Here is an 18072-nt window from a genome sequence, read left to right as displayed (position 1 = left end):
ATACGAATATAGTATATATTATATACCTATATTATATATAAATGTATATAATACCTACGCAGTGTGCATTATAATATTATTATTATTATTATTGATATCGCAGCAGCAGCAGCAGCAGCAGTCGCGTAGTATTGGATGCGGGATTTGCCACGCGTGTGTGGTTTTGCATAGGTCATGACGATATGGATGGTAATAATAATAATAATAATAATAATAATAATAATAATAATGGCAATAGTAAAATAATATAATATGTGGAATCCGACTAGGTTCTGCTGTCGGAAACAGATTTTTATAATAATAGTAATAATAATCATAAAAAATAACAGTAACAATAGGGCCATAATATTATATACTCGTATATATTATAAGAGGATATGAGATATTGTAAATCTCGTAAAATCGTGTACATGATGTGTATTGGTTTTGCAGATTTCACTCTTCGAACGTTATGTGCATGGTATGATCACATTTTTATAACAATAATACGGATATTACAATAAAAATACATACTATATAATACCATATCGCATGTATTTATTTGATGTCCGTCGTCACTGAAATCATCGTTGATCTTTTGCTCGGTAATGAGATTTTTTTTCCTGCGACTTACGCGGGACCTCTGTATTTGTATATTAAAATTACCAAAATTCCACAACGCATAGGAAATAACTTATTAAATTGTGTGGTAGCCTTTTTATTATTTGTATGATATTAATACAATGAACGTGATCAGTTTGAAAGCATTAGATTTTTTTCATTAAATTATTAAAAATGATTGCTTAGTGCTATCAAAAAATTAATAAAGCTACAACATAGATAAAGTTCTTCCATATGCGTTGTAGATTTTGGCCTTTTGGTGATTCTACTAAAAATACAGATGAGTTATAGTTTTTGCCGCGCATAACAGTTTTTGCAATGTTGTAGACTTGTAGTTGTTGTACACGTCTTGTCTTGTACAATAAATTTGTAAGACGGAGACAACGCCATATTTGGACGGTTTTGGTGAGAAAGGGTATAAGGTGGTATAACTTACTGTCATTTTTTGTATAATTTGAGTTTATACATTAATTTTACAAGAGTTTTTACGCCGCATCGTTTGGTGGCACTGTAATTTACCTATGTGTTACTGTTATCGCGCTATTTATACGTGCGGACGTGAGAATGGGGAAATATCAAAAAAAAAAAAAATAATAAAAAAATATTTTGTATTTTGTAAGAAAAAGGAAAAAATTTTTTTTTTTTAGTGTCTTAGGTACAAAGTTTTTGTAATTATTTATTAATTCGTTCGTCTTTATAGGTAATATAACTTCTAACTAGGTGATAAAGTATAATTAAATATGTTTTCGAGTTTATCTTACCTAGTTGTTATTATCGTTTTAATTAAATGATATTGAGGGAGATGATGTCTAAATATCCAAACAATCACAATGTCTAACCACGTCAAAAAGTAAGTATTTTGATAATATAATATGCTATATTATTAGATACAAACATAACACATGGAAATTAATAAAAACTGAAGAGAATATGTTACCTAGTTAGCTTAATATTTAGTAAGAAATCTACCATTTAAAAAATGTTAGTAGGTATTCAATTTTTTTATTATAATTAAAATTATTAAATTTCATTATTATTATTATTATTATTTTTTATTAGAATAAGCCTCGGCAGCGAAGGCCACTGGCTAACGTTTGACAAAGTTTATTATTATATACTCCATAAGTATATAATAAGTATATTAATTATGAATTTTTATATTCAAATATCTACCTAGATGTTAATGATGCCAAAGAGCAGTCAACGTCAACCATCATAACATTACCATTACAACGCAATTTAATGTTGCTTTGAATTCTAATATAAATGTAAGATTTTATTTTCCATGTACACTTATAATCATTATACCTTATGTATACCCAAGTATTTAACTATCATTTTATTTGTTAATTAGAACCAAAATAATCAATGTAACCATTCAAACAAAGGTTGCAAGTTGCAACTTTTGCTGATGTCAATGATAATAGTCATGTATTTTCAAAAATTAATATTTAAATCAGTAAATATTTTAAAACGTTTAAACTTAAATTACAATATTATTGATTTGAATAATTAAATGATATTTAAAAAAAATAATTTTAGAAATGTGTATATCTACGCACTTTTTTAATAAAATGAACACAAAAATAATAATGGTAATATGATTTCATTAAATTGAGAAGATTTTGAAATATTAAGAGAAGAGACATTTGACAAAGATGATGATGTTAATGCAGTGCCACATAGGTAAGGTATCAACCCACCGAGTTTTAGTTTTTTAACCAACCCTAAAACGCTAAAAGACCCATTTTCAAATAAACATTTTTAAATTCACCTAGATTGTACGTAGTGTACCAAGGTAAATAAATGTATTTACATTTTTTTTATAAAATAATTGCCTAAACATTTACAATTGATCTTCTTTTTTGTGCGGCCCACCAATATTTTCTCGGTAGTTTGCCACTTCAATTCGGGACTTGTTAATGTAATATTAGGAGCACCAGAGCTTGTTTTTGTACCAGATATTAATTATTTATACCTATTGTAGTTTAATTGAAAAGAATTATGAAACTTAACACATTTTAATGTATAAGAAAATGTACTCTTTGACAATCCATATTTTTTCTATGTTGATAATATTATATTATTATATAGTTTACCTACTTTATCACTAATTTTATTCATCTAAGCATGTTTTTGTAAATCTATCGACACTGTTAAAATAGCTTTGATTTTTAACAATTAATTAACTTTTATTCATTTCCATTACATAAGGTTAGGTTACCACTCCTTAAAGTAAAATAAATTTAAAAGCTGTACCTAAGACAATTCATTTTTATTAACTTCTATTTATGAATTATATAATAATAGCTTTTCTTTTTTAAATGTTCATAAATTCTGCCTAGTAGATATTTTATCGTTTTATAATAACTGTATTTATATTTATATAATTTTAACAATCTTATTTATATTAATGTTGAATGTGTGTACTGTGTTTTAAATTTTGTTATGAGTATTGAAAATATTGAATCTGTTGAAATTGTTGAAAATATTGGAAATCTTGAAAGTAATGGGAATGTTTTAATTTATAGCAGGTAGTATCAGAAAAATAAAATTAGTAAAAAGGGAAACACTAGACTTTTAAGACAAAAGAGAAAAGAAATTATGGGGAAAAATATATTACTAATAAAAGAAAGCTAGTTCATGGTCGTATATTTAGATTTTAGACCTTTAACTGACTGTAGATTAAGATGTAAGATTAAAATTAATTAGAATTTACAATAAATATTATTTGGTATTTACCTACTGGTCGATGAAATTATATGATAGGGGAACAACATAATATACAATATACATATATCTAATCTCTAAAAGAGATTTTGGTCTAAAAGACCAACTAAAAAGCAGTAGGTAAGTAGAAAGAGAACCACACTCTAGAAAAACAAAAAAATAGACAGATGACTTACCAATATTATGTTCCAAAAGATAATGAAATGGTAATTATTTGTAAGTTATGTTTTTAATATATTCGGAGAAACATCAAAATATTTTTTAACAAATAAATACATAAAAACTTTAACTTCTTGCTCAAAAAATTACTTTAAATAAAAGATATCAATGTACACCTAAAATAAGAAAAATCTACTGATTAAATGTATTATTATATTAATCTGATGCCATCTTATGAATGCCATTATTGTAGGAAGAAGATTGTCAAAAGATATTTGCCTTCTTATTTCATTCTGCAATTGGCATATGACAATTATAAGAAAACTATAAATGAGTCTATTAGTCATTGGTTGTACAATAAATTGTTAAAAATATTCAAGTGACGCTTCTTCCCAATGTGACAGCCTTAATATACAAATTGTCAACAACAGATGTACTAACACTGAATTGATAATTAAAAGAAATAAGCACCATGAAGAAACAGAAGATGCATAAGAATCAAAAAGGAAAGGATCAAGTTTAGTTGCTAATAATAAATGTGTTGTAGCATTTAATTTTCAGCAATGCCTTCCAACTCCCAACTTGGAAATGTCTGTGGCTTTTTATAAAAGACAACTATGGATGTTTAATTTTAATCTAAAAATACATAATATTTTAACTTCTTAGGCATATTGTTATATATTTGAAATGAAACTATGGACAAAAGAGATGCCAACGATGTTGGGTTTCGTGTTTTCCATTACTTTTCAAATCTACAAACCAAATATTTTCCATGTTGTAATGTACAGTAGTTTCTGTCCTGGACAAAAAAAAAAAATACTATGTTTATGGCAATGTGCTTGGCTTTTTGGGACAGCAAGACAAAATACTCGTCATAGAATTTATAGATTGTTTATTATATAGACCACAAATGCATGGTATTGAGACATACCTATGTGAATAGAGTGTGACTAACCGTGCATGCATAGAAAAAGCCAAGAAACTTTTTCATCTCCTATCAACCATCATGATTGGGCTTAATTTAGTAGGTAAGCTTCTAAAATCCAAACATCAGTTTAAAAACTACTGAACAGTTGTTTTGATTATTAAATGTCACGTGGTTCAGTTACAAAAAGAGTGATAAAAATTTGGTATAATACAAAAATTAATTTTAAAAAGATGCAGTATTTAAATGTTAGAATTTATTTCGTAGTAATGCTATTAAAAGCTCATTATCAACTATACACATACCTTATAATAATGATTAACCAATAACTATTGAGAAAAAGGATTTACTATTTTACCATCATTATTACAATTCATTATTTCATGACTTTTTTATTAAATTAAAAACCAAGAAAAACATAAATGATCCTATTGTGTCAAATGAAGATGATGAGTACGAGATTATTTATTATTTTTTTTTCATTTTTTATTATTTATACAAAAATATTATTACATTCCTAAAGTATGAATTTCAAAAAAAAATTAAGGTTTTATTTTTTAATATAATTAAAATATTAACTAGGTATGAATACATACTTGGTAATAATACTATACATATTTTATTATTATGAGTATTATATTTTAACTTTTCATCAATTGCTATAATTTTAATTTTATGTTATTCCTAAAGTAAAGATTTGACGTAGCTATTTAATCTTAAATTTTTAATACTTTTAAGATATTAAATATTATTATAAACAATATGTTGTAAGTACAATTTTTTTTTTTTATTATTATCAATAATTAATAAACTCAACATTTTTTTTTCTGAAAAAGGTTTTTATTTGTTTTTATTCAATTATATTTTTAATCGCAGTTAATAATATAATATGTATATAAAAAAAATATTATCAGATCTAATTACTTTTTTTACAAATAGTATTGAAATTCATATGCTCAAAAGTAGATATTAAATCAATGCATTAAAATATATAAGTCAATATATTTTAAAATATCTTGTGCAAAAGTCATTTATATCATTTATAAACACCTGTTTAATAATTTATGTTCTAATTTATTGTTATTTTGTGTGAAAAATCAAAAAGTGCATATAAAAATAATAAAAATAAGTAAATAGTTAAGTGTTTTTTGCTTCCTGAAAAATCTTAATTTGACTCATAACCCTTTCCCGCCAAAAACCGTTTATTATTTTTTTAATAATGACTGTCAAACATAGATGAAAAATCTGATACCTACCATAATGTAATTCCACGTCCATTATGTATTAATATTAATCGATAAATATTTTGTTATTACCTATTGGCTATTATATAAAAATTACACGAACTATATAAGCGGTATAACTGTATAAGTAAGTATGTGAAGGGTAATTTATTATTTTACTATTAGAAAATAGAAATAGGTACATATAATATCATGTACCTATTAATATTAAATTATGATTTGCTGATTGCTCTAATATTCAAAATCGTCAATAACTCATAACATAATATTAGTATGATCGAAAAAATTTACGGTTTTTTTCATTGAACAAAACGCTTCAATTCGCAGGTAATTGTTTTATAAAATTAATTTTCATTATCCAAGTGTACAGTATAAATTACGGAAATACTTAGAAGTTACAACGTAGGTAGGTACTCTAAATAATGCTTTAAATTTATAATGCTACAATACAAAAACTTTGACTCTCTATCATTATAAAATATTTGTCGACATGTATAGCGCCTTTAAACGATATAGTTCTGTGATAGTTCTGAATAAGGAATGAAGCACAGTGCGCTTAGCACACTGATATCTGGGATTTATCAGCGCTTTTGTAAGATACGATGTATTTTTTCTTATCTAGTTTTGGCGCTTATGTCTTCAGCTGGAGCGCGCATAAATACAAAATGCGTTATCCGTGCGGGTCTTTTGTAATTAGGTCTTTGAGAATGGTCTTAATACTATATGAGGAATGACAAATAATTTTTAACGAAATGTCAGATTTTATTAAAAAAAAAAAACAACGCTGAAGCGCGTCTTGTATAATGCGATTACTGAGAGGAAAATCGTTTGCAAGTGTGCTTTTAAAACCGATAATACGACGCATAGAATAACGGTGGTGGTTGCAGTTATATACTCGTAAGTACTCGTTACATAATTATTTACAGTATTAATACTTCTCTGACAGCAGTGCTTAATTTATTATTTAAACTTTGTCTTACCGATTTTTTGTCATGCTTCGATTGATTTGTTCTACTCATACTTAATTTTATTTAAACATCTTCTACTACAACGACTTCTATAAAAAAATATATATTTAAAGCATACCAAATACTATCAATCAATAATCAGCCGAAGAATCTAAAGAAATACTAAGTTGGTTTTTATTCTTATACATATTATTATAAAAACAAATTGTGATTGATTTTATTTCACTGTTTTTATTATTAAACATATCATTAAAAAAAAAAAAAAAAAAAACCATTATCAAAATAAAGTGTGTTAGAGTTAATAAGTATAATATGCAATGAATTTAAATACCTACCAATAATTATGAAATTTTATGAAATAATTAATTTACTTCTATTGAATTTGAAGTTTCAAAGGCTGATAAAATTTTATTTTTTAGAAATATTCTATTTAAACTATACATAAATATACTTTTAAATTATAATAAGTAAATATATCTTTTAAGTAAAATTTTATTTTTATTTACCTAAATAATATTGGCAAGTACTACTAACTAAATTAAATAAACAATTTAAAGGTGGAACCTAGTACTTACCAATAACTGAAATTAAGAAACCGATAATTTAATCTTAGTGCCAATCACTAGCAATTCGTTTTTGTCTAGCTGAGCAATTACTATAGTATAATATATTACTATACCCTTATGTGTTGAGTTATCCTAACTATATTTTATTTGAGGTATAAATGCAAATAATATGAAATTTAAAATATTGAAAAATATATGCTTTTACTAATTAATAATTTTATTTTTAATAAATGTGATTTAATATCCAATTAAATATGTAAATATGTACTTAATTTGTGAGTAGGGAATTATAACCTTTTTTTTTAACAGAGCTAAAAAATATAATGTTAATTTTAAATTCAGTTAGTGATTAAGTTTAAAATTAAATATTTGATAAATAAATAATTGTAAAGTTCACATTTATGAAATTGAAATATTATACTTGAGTACAATGAATTCATAATTTAATTTATAAAACTTAATGTTTGTACACTTTTTAAACGTATGTTAATCATTGATTTTATAATTTTTTGTAGAATGATCATGAGGAACTATATATAGGTCCTAAATTTAAAAAAAAAATTATCTAGACGAGTTTCTCTAATTGCTGACTCCTTTATCAACCAATTTCATGAATATAGCATATATTTAATATATTTTGTCTTAAGACTATTGTAAATTTTAGATTCTGAGCGAAGTGAGGAATGTATTGGTTTTACAAGTTGTTTAGTTCTTTTTCTTTTTTATTCTGTAAACACTTTCTCCTTCTAAACTTGCTCAAAAGTATCAAGTATAGCATTTTTTCTGAAAGGTTAACTAGAAGGAAACTGTTCTTGAGCTGGTACCATAGGTTATTTTTCGATTTTCGAAACGGTACTCGAAATAAAAGCGGTTAAAAGAGAAAAAACGTACGATTTTACGATTTTATATATAAAATATATAATATTATAATATTAAATAATTATGGACGACATTTTCTATCAGAAATTTTGCTTGAAATGAAAAATTACAAGAGATCTTTTTTGCTGTATTTTGGATTTTGTTACTTACGGTTTTAAGTTCGGAAAATTTTAGCCATTTTGAGCTATTTATAGACATTTTAATATTGAGAGTTTTTTGTTGTAATTCGGTTGAAAACATTCGTAAAAACTTGAGATTTGGGTTTTTTACTTATATTATCCTTACCTAGACATGGTACAATTTTCAAAACATTTGAGTGACTTTTTGAATCTAAGATTTAAAAATGTTTAATAATCTATAATATATCCTAGACAGATAAACTATCTCCGCTCAGAATCGTTTTTCGTGCACAATGATATAATATCATTGGATTCAAATTTAATTCTATCCATTAATCATTATAGTATAACCCACTTGTAACCTACTGTACATCAGAACGATATCCATGATTTACCCGCTTTTTTTTGTATGGATTGCTTATTTCAAACGAAAATTTAAAAAAAAACCATATCTACTACTTAATATTTCCCATTTTCCTGAGCTAGTGTACTAGTATGTATGTATATAAGTGAAATCGTTATATTCGACCTCTGAACTTTCCTGAAAATCGTATACTATTATTAGTTGGCATCACGCATACATACATTCTATCGGGTCGTTGAAAAATACCACACTAGTTGTAAGAGGACAGTAATAAATTTGTTTCAATTTGCAGAACGCAGACCTCACACATCGTTACGCATGTTGTTGATTCAAGTCAACAGCCGTCATATGAACACTACATCTTACTCGCCTCTGTGACGTACCTGTGGGGCAACAGGGGCATTTGCCTCCTTCCCCGAAAAGTTGTTTGATGTCATAATGCAAATTCATTGTCCAGCTTAAATAATGTAAATAATAAATATTTTTAATTTTCGTTGATTAAAATCGTGTTTGATATAACTTATCAATGTAGTACCTATATGATTCATGTTTTAAGTACCTATTTGACAATAATTTATAGTACAGTTTCAGATTATATTATAATTTATAACCATTAAAAATTGTGTAATTAATTTATACCCCCCTTAAAAATGTTTCACAGGTACGCCACTGGCTCGCACGCGATTCTGGAAAGTGGTAACATTTCCCATTCGAATTGCCGTATGAATACTAAAACGCGAAATTACACCTATACATCAAGATAATAAATACAAGTCACCCTCACAGGTGCTGTCGTTGAACGGATATAATATTTTCAAATCATGATCTAATATAATATTAATAACGTGTACAAAACGCGTACAAAACATAAAATATAGATGAGACCACCTCAAAAGGCCGTTTCAAACTCGAGTGGTGTACATCAGTTATATTTAATACCCATAGGCATGGAATAAGAAATATTTCAAAGTTGCGTAGCTTACATATTAGATACATACAATACCGTCAATACCTACCTACCGGTTACCAGTCTTTTATTCGCACATTGCACGTCGTATCAATAAAACAATATATAATATTATTGTGTTGCACCACTTTGATAAAATCGTATAAAAGTGAAAGGTTATAATAATACGTGAATAGTTTTTTTGTTTCGTTTAAGTTCTTACGTGGCGGTCGGTCTACCCTGTTGTTTTTTATAAAAATATCGTCGACAAGTGTCTGATACCTATATTATATAGTATAAAAATAACTTCTTTTTGTTTTTCTCAGAGGAAATTAGATTTTTCAATATGAACGTGCCAATCCGATTAACTAATATTGACAGATAGTTGAATAAGCAAGAAAATATCGTATTACCGTCGACAACTGAAAAAAAATGTATACTTTTGATGTACAAATATACATTTAAACAAACTATACTTTCATCATGTCTTAAAATAAAATTTTCTTCCACCGTCTTCGGGAATATTGTTTTTCAATTCTTTCGAAAGAGCAATCTATATTTAAAAATATCTACTTTTTTTAAACAATGTACATCAGCTTTAAAAGAAATACTATGTTTTTGTATAGGAAAAAAATATTGGCTACAATCCATCAATCGAATTTTAATTTTAATTACAATTATTAATAATTATTGTTATTGTCATTTCATATTGTTGTATTAATAAGCTACTGCAATTAGTGTGTGGTGTGGCAGGGATTATGAAAGCGGAGGGGGTTAAGTATAAATTAAACTAAGTTTTTTACAGTTTACAAAGATAAATAATATATTTACTAGGATAAAAAGGGCAATGGGTTTGAGGGAGTAAAATATCCAATCCCTCCCTGGCTAAGCCATGTTACCTATGTATTGTCGTGTATGTGTTAAAATTTAGATAATTTGATACGATACAGTTATATTCTACCTACATAATATTCTAACCAACACACGTACGACGTACCTTCTCTATTATAGGTGCACATTATATTATTCTGTATAGGTAATATACTATTATTATAGCGGTGGAAACCGCGATGGTAATGATTAATGGTATCGTCCCTAATCATTTCCGGTTTTTAGGATATCCGAGCTGGTACGTTTATTAATATATTATATCGCTGGGTGGTTATGGGGCGCACCACCGAGGCACCGACCGCGGTTAATATACAAGTCCATTATTACATGTAGGGATAATATCGGTAACATTCTACAGATCGAGTGAAATACGCAATAATGATCGAAAACCGATTATCATAATACATTATATTATAATATTACGATTGCAGAGTTCGGAAAAGTTACACGATAACAATAATTATGGTATCATACTATATACCATCAACTATATGTACCTATGTAATGATTTTACCGTTATAGCGTATGATTAATAATAGTACCTATTATACTGTACATGTATAGTTTCATAATAAATAACGCGCGTGTTGGTTATGACTTCTGACCATAATATAGTGATATTGTGATTAGGACTAAGTATAAACACACATTTGAATTACATTTTTGAGTTTGATTTAATTACGATTGTTGATGACTACCATTGGATTCGGATATAATAACGATCACAGACAAAATCTCAATTCTCAGTGGTGCTTGGTCTTCTAAGACCTTAAGGGGTCTCTTTTTCAACATGATAATCAACACGCGTCCATAGGGCCCCGTCAGCTGGTCAATCGTTGCCGGCCAAGTCTGCGCCTTTGAACTTTGTTCAGGATTTTAATTAATCTAAATTCTAAGTAAATATACGCGAATTTTGAACAATATTACTGAGTATAGGTACCTACTTGGTAAAATGAAAATTCGTGGATGGGGTCCCAGGAGCCCTTGCAGTAGGTATTTTAAATTAATATATGTACCTATAAGGCTATAAACCATCTACATGTAGGTAGTGAATTTATTATTATTTATACCAGAGGTAAAAACATGATTTGTCGTATTAGCCGGACGCGATAAAAAAAAATATAAAATATAATTTTAACAGGATTTCATTCGGAAAACGTGCGTTCAGTTTTATACAGGATATTCCGTTTTCGACGAAACGTAGGTATTATATGGTTATCGTTACGTAGACTGTATTACATTATAATATTGTAGTTGTATATAATATATGTATATTGTATATAGGTATTAGGTATACAACATATAATATGCACTATCTAACTATAACTTATATCCAAGTGTATATAATATATTATATTTCGAGAAAATATTTCGTTTTACTGCGAACGGCCACGTGCGACAATATAAACGAAATGGATCTGTCAGAAAGTAGCGCATTTCGACATCCGCTTTTTTCCAATTTATTTTTACTTTTAACTTGTCCCGTCGAAGTGAATTTTCCGAATGGAGGTGCGTGGGTGCCAGTGGTGGTTATAACTGACTTTTAAGGGGGGGGGGGCGGAAATTATAAAATTCATAGAACAATAATGAGTCGTTGGAATTTTTCCTCAATATTTTGAAATAATCCAAAATAGGTTCACCTTGTACTTATAATTAAATAAAAAAAAGTATAATCACAGATGCACAGTTAATCAACCATTGTAATAATAAAAATCTAAAATACAAGCATATTATGTCTTTTTTTTGTTCAGCAAAACGTGTAATAATATTTGTGAGTTTATGAGTATATAGCGTTTATTATATTTTTAGATTTATATTAAGAGGACGCTACACCCGTATGTGTTGTCTCCGTCTTACAAGTGCGTAACATTGCAAAAACTGTTTCACGCGGGAAAGAACCGAGAAAGATATAGTTATAACTTATAACTAAGAAACGAAATTTTCACCACATAAAAAGGAGGATTGTGTCTGTGCAATATCGTTTTTATTTTTTCGATATCCGAACTACAAAAAAGTTATTCATGCTTAAAAAACACAAAATTAATATATTATAAAACAATAAGAATTTTTTTTTGTATAAATGATATCGAAAAAATTAAAACCATATTGCACAGTCAAAATTCTCCTTTTTATGTGGTGAACATATCGTTTCTTAGTTATAATTGTATCTTTCTCGGTTCTTTACCGCGCGAAACAGTTTTTGCAATGTTACGCACTTGTAAGACGGAGACAACACATACGGGTGTAGCGTCCTCTTAAAATTATCGTAATATCAGAATGGGAAATCTATTACATTATTGAGATTATTCCTAGCAGCCATATATATATATACATATATAAACAATGGCACACAACTTTCCGAATAACATTATTACGTAGGTACTAGGTAGTACGTACATATACTATAATAACAAAAATTAATAAAATGTACTACAATTATTTAAAAATATACTGTATTAATTATATTGCGCAAGACAACTTTACAAATTGCTGATACTATTTCTATAAATTAGAAACACAAAAAAATAGTACCATGATTAATAGTTCTTTCAATAATTTACTATAAAATTTCAATTATAATTTATTATAAAAAAACACGGACCAGGGGGGCGATCCACCTATCGCCCCCCCTTATAACCGCCACTGGTGGGTGCATTACGTTCACGTAACGATGATTGAAAAGCGATTAACTTAAGCAATTCTGCCGCCCAAGGTTGTGTATCATCGCCATTATATACCGACAATATATAAATGTCCTCTGAGGTTTTATAAAAAATAATGTATAGGAAGGTATATAACATATCTAAATAATAATGCAGCGCTTGAATTGTGAAAAGAAAAATCAAACAAAAAATGTTTGTAGGTACCTGAATTTTTAAAGAAGACTAGCTAGGTAATGTACCATACCTCCTCCCACACTCATCCTCTTTTTCAATTAATTGTATTCAATAGTATTCAATCACTTTATAATTTATATATTATATTTATAAACATTAAACATAATAATTATATAATAATATAAGTCCAAGGAACATTATATTACACCTGTATTGGTTATTGCAATACTTAATCCTTAGACCTTATTAGAATTAAAACTAATAACTATATATAGGTTATAATTACGTATTTTTCAACACTGAATGTAATTCGAAATAAAATCTATACCTTCTTATTGTTTTCTTTGTCGATAATATTTTTGACGCTGAGCATATGATTAAATAGTAAACACTCGAATCACATGTACAATAAACGTATGTAAACAGTAAATACTTGTATCGAGTTTTATCATTTTATTAACTTAATTTTTTAAATTTGTATTAGTTAGGTACACATAATATTCGCAGATCCATTTTTTCGATCGCGCGCTTGCCTGTTCGTAAACATTGATTGGCATTTGATGGCCGACGCCCGTCATAGTTGATAGTACTAGTATGGAACAGAATGTTGACAAAAAAAACCCTTGATGGCATTTTACCATTACCTTATTTCCAAATGTTGGACCCACTGGAACATACCTCATACCGCGGTAACAATATTAGTACGGTACTGTGATTTCATATTTTCATGGTAAAAGTATTTACTTCAAAAACAAGTCGTAAATATCAATTAATATAATATATAAGACAATATTATTAGTATATACCAATATATTTATTAAGTGATTTGTAGCGCTGTTTGTTTTTTTCATCTGGCTACACTGCATATTTGAACATTTTGTAACCTTTTACCAAGACGTTTTCTTCAAATTCATTTCATCCGCAAGGCGCGTAAAAGAACTTTATTCCGAAAACATTTTTTTGTAATAAGTGACAAAACATCAAGTCTTCGTATTCGGTAAGTTTTAATCTTTAATAGACTTAAATAATAGATATAAGCATATGTAGCAAAATTGAAACTAGGTTAAGCTAATAGCTATAATATTACTATATATAGTATATATAAGATCAGTATGGAAAAAAGTTGGTTCTAACAGCAGGTGTACCTCGATGCGGTCACTGTAGAACAATATTATAGTAATTAAGTGTTATATTTTAACTGTGTGTGTATATTTATGAAACGCGTAGTAAGTCAGAACTTGGAAACGATGGTATAAAATTAATAATTTTTATAAAGTATAAATGTATAATTTGTTATATCCAGCACAACCGCCGCCCGACTTACGATGATAATTTATTTTGTTGTATGACTATTAATTTCTATATAGGACATATCTATAGATAGCTCACGATTTTGATTATTTTAAATTGAAAAACAAAATTAGAAAAATAATAAACGTATAGAGGCTACCCGTTGAGTTGATACGGAAATCAGATTATTCTAAAGAAAGAACAAAACTAGTTGGAACCGTGTATATTGTTATTTATTGTCAAACGCGACGAGCCGACGAGGCAGGGTGCAGGGTATAAGGTAAATGTTGTTAATTTTTGTGAAATTGTACTCGGCCGAACTGTCGACTACAAATACGTGTGCGACTGCCGTTATAATATGCCGCCCTACACTCATGTTTGCTTACACAAAGCAGACGACACATGAAAGGGGTACCGTATACGATGTGGAGGAGGAGGTGTCCAATAAATAATACATAGTACGCGGGTGTGGTCGTAATGGAATTGTAGGAATTTGGTTTCCATACCCGCTATAATCATATTTCGTAATTATGCATTTGTTTTGTAAATGAGCTTGTGATGTGCCAAAGCTATATATTCGACCATCCGAGGTCGGGTCGACCCGACAAGCATATTATTGTATACCCATTTTGATTAGCACAGTGTAAGTGTTCTGCAGACGTAGGAAAAAATGGACTTGAAAAAGGCGATGGATTGTTTTTTAGACACATTTCACGATCTGCTGGGTTTTAAATAAAGGTGTGAAACCCGTTAAAAACGGTGACATTGCTAAACGTACACACGAACTCTGCATCAGAAACTGAATATTTGTGAATTGATAGTGCGCTGTGCTTAATATTGCCATCGATCATTGTACCTTCAAATATAGAGAGAGAAAGAAAGTTGGAAGCAGATAACGTGACCCCGCAACCAGGCCCGATTGATTTATACGTGTGAAAAATTACCGGATGTCCGACGGAATTATATCTGCAGTTGCATGTATTATTGTCGACTAGTCACCGATAAAAGTGTCTATAGGTAAGGTTTAGTGACATCTCTGTTGTAGTGTTAGACGATCGGTCGAAATGTCTGTGAAATATTTAGTAAACATATTCGACACGGTTGATCGAGTTGACCGTAACCCAGGTTTTTTCCTTAAACATTTTGGTTTTGATTAGAAAATATTAAGATAAACTATTTAGTATAGTGGACTGAAGAAACCATACATAAATTAAAAAAGTAAAGAAATGTCAGGATTTATTAACGTACACAAAAGTTATTGGACAAATGACTATACTACACTGTTTTAAGAGTGTATTTCAAAATCTATAGATTCGGCACCATCTTCAAATAATAAATTTTCTTATACAATTCCACAAGAGTTCTTTTTACAACTTGAAATTCACGAAATTCTTGAATCGATCTCAACATCTTAAAAAATATATACTGGGAACGTATTTCAAAAATAAAATATTTCATTAAAATGTATTCGCCTTTCCATGATATTTGCTTTGTACCATTGTTTTACCACCGTATAACGCGTATAAACCACGGCAATGGTAATAAGTGCTTAACACGCTAAAAATCTTAGGTGGCTGTGGTATAACGTCAACAGTCTAATAGTCAAGCGGCAAAAGGAGCACGGGGAGTGGAGAAAAAAATACTTGTTGTCAAAAAAAATTATTTTTTTATTATAATTAAATTACTATACATATAATAATATGCGTGGTTGAGACCGGAAATAATATTTAAGATGTCGACCTACTTTACGAATTCATCGTCATCAACAGCAAGTTGTGGTGTGATTTTACGTAAAATATCAGAGAATGTAACAAAACAGAAATTTATTCAACTATATATTATTATATCCCGAACAAAATATATTAATACATTATTGTACATAAACAATATAATAGTTTAACTGGGTCGGTGAGAAGAATTAAATTAGTGGCGCATTAATATAGCTAATTAACTGATGGAATTTCGATTCATATAAGTATACCTGTATAATGTTATGATAACAAATAACAAATTACAATTATAAGTTATAACCGTAAATTATTAACTTGATGTTGTCATATGTTTATATAATATTGTTCAATATTATACTTCCAATTCATCATGGTGGTTTTCTAGAGCATTGTTCTTCGCTATGATGATAGTTAAAATTATATTGCCTTTTCAAAAACATAATTTAAACAATTCAATACAAATTTATTTTTAAAATAAAATTAAAGAAATAAAATTCCGTGTATTGTGCTTTTGAGATAACCGTAATAAAAATATACTGTACATCACTACAGGACGACGATTTAAATCGTATCAATGACTATTAAACTTCAAAACTTTTATAGGTCCTTTATTGCCTAAAGCTAAAGTGAGTTATAAGTTATACGTTTATTCTATACGTGTACGTCTACATTATAAATAGACAACTGTAATATTTGATATTACTATCGAAAACTCTATTAAACCTATAATAATAATTGTTAGTTGTAATTAGAACGTCACATGTGACATGTGTTACCCTAAACTGTGAAATTCCATATTGAACCGAAAAGATATTATTTACGATACGTTTTGACGTTATACAGCATTTTTGTGGTCTTTGGTATCCAGATATACGGATTTTATGATGTTCACTAAATTCATTAGATTTTAGACGATTTATAAATATTATCATTATTATGAATATTAGAGCCCGGAATTATATGGAATAAAGATGTACGAAATATAGATGTAAATGTACACGGATTTTCGTTCAAATATGCACTTAAATATTATGCTTAAATATGAGAATAAAAATACTTTTTAATTAAATTTATTTAGTTGAAAAATGTTTATAATTCATCAAATAATTGATATGGAACAAAAAAAATGTATTAAATGTTGATATAATTTAATTGTATTTTGTACGATATATTATTGTGTTGCATTTTGAACATTCACCGTCTTAATAAAAGTTCATGAACAAAAATCAATTAAAACAAATTTAGTATATTTTTATAATACAATATTTCAGTTACCTGGAAAGTTACAGTTAACTACTAAGACTTGGATAAATTTTCAAATAAAAATACTTGTCGATTTTTAGCAAGGTATTTTCTTTTCACATTCGTGGGCTTTACATAGGACAGAGCTGCAAGTATTAATAATATTAATAACTTAATAATATTTTTTCATAAATATGCATTATATTTTAGAAAAATGCTAAAACATGCATAAAAATTAAAAATGTTCTAAATATGCAAAAATATACAACATTTAATTTTGCATACCAACACATTAGGTTAAGATTCAAATTTGTGTCTTACCTACCTACCAACTTTTTAATTTAATAAATAAAAATATGCAAATGCATAAAATTCAGGGCTCTAATTATTATTATTATTATTTATAAGTCCAATTGATAATTGTTTTTGCTAACAGAAAAAAATTATATTTAAGATCACGCCAATGGTCAGTTATTTCAAACAATTTTTCAACCAGTCATACCGTAATTATTATACATTTGAAAACTAATTTAAATTCATTATTATGAAGTCTATTTGAGATCATTGATGACTTTTTAAAAT

General features: G+C 27.9%; 1 protein-coding gene and 1 pseudogene across 1 annotated transcript in view; one reads left to right on the top strand and one right to left on the bottom strand.

Annotated features, from left to right (window-relative positions):
- Nucleotides 1–18072, bottom strand: part of LOC107173393 (uncharacterized) — a 137611-nt gene that overhangs the window by 100735 nt on the left and 18804 nt on the right. The gene's annotated exons all lie outside the window — the stretch shown is intronic.
- Nucleotides 1414–4862, top strand: LOC149055459 (uncharacterized; annotated as a pseudogene).

This window comes from Diuraphis noxia, unplaced genomic scaffold (assembly GCF_037042655.1).
Source record: "Diuraphis noxia isolate RWA-SAM2 unplaced genomic scaffold, SU_Dnox_SAM2 contig0005, whole genome shotgun sequence".
In the NCBI taxonomy this organism is placed as follows: domain Eukaryota; kingdom Metazoa; phylum Arthropoda; class Insecta; order Hemiptera; family Aphididae; genus Diuraphis; species Diuraphis noxia.
This window is presented reverse-complemented; position numbering and strand designations above follow the sequence as displayed.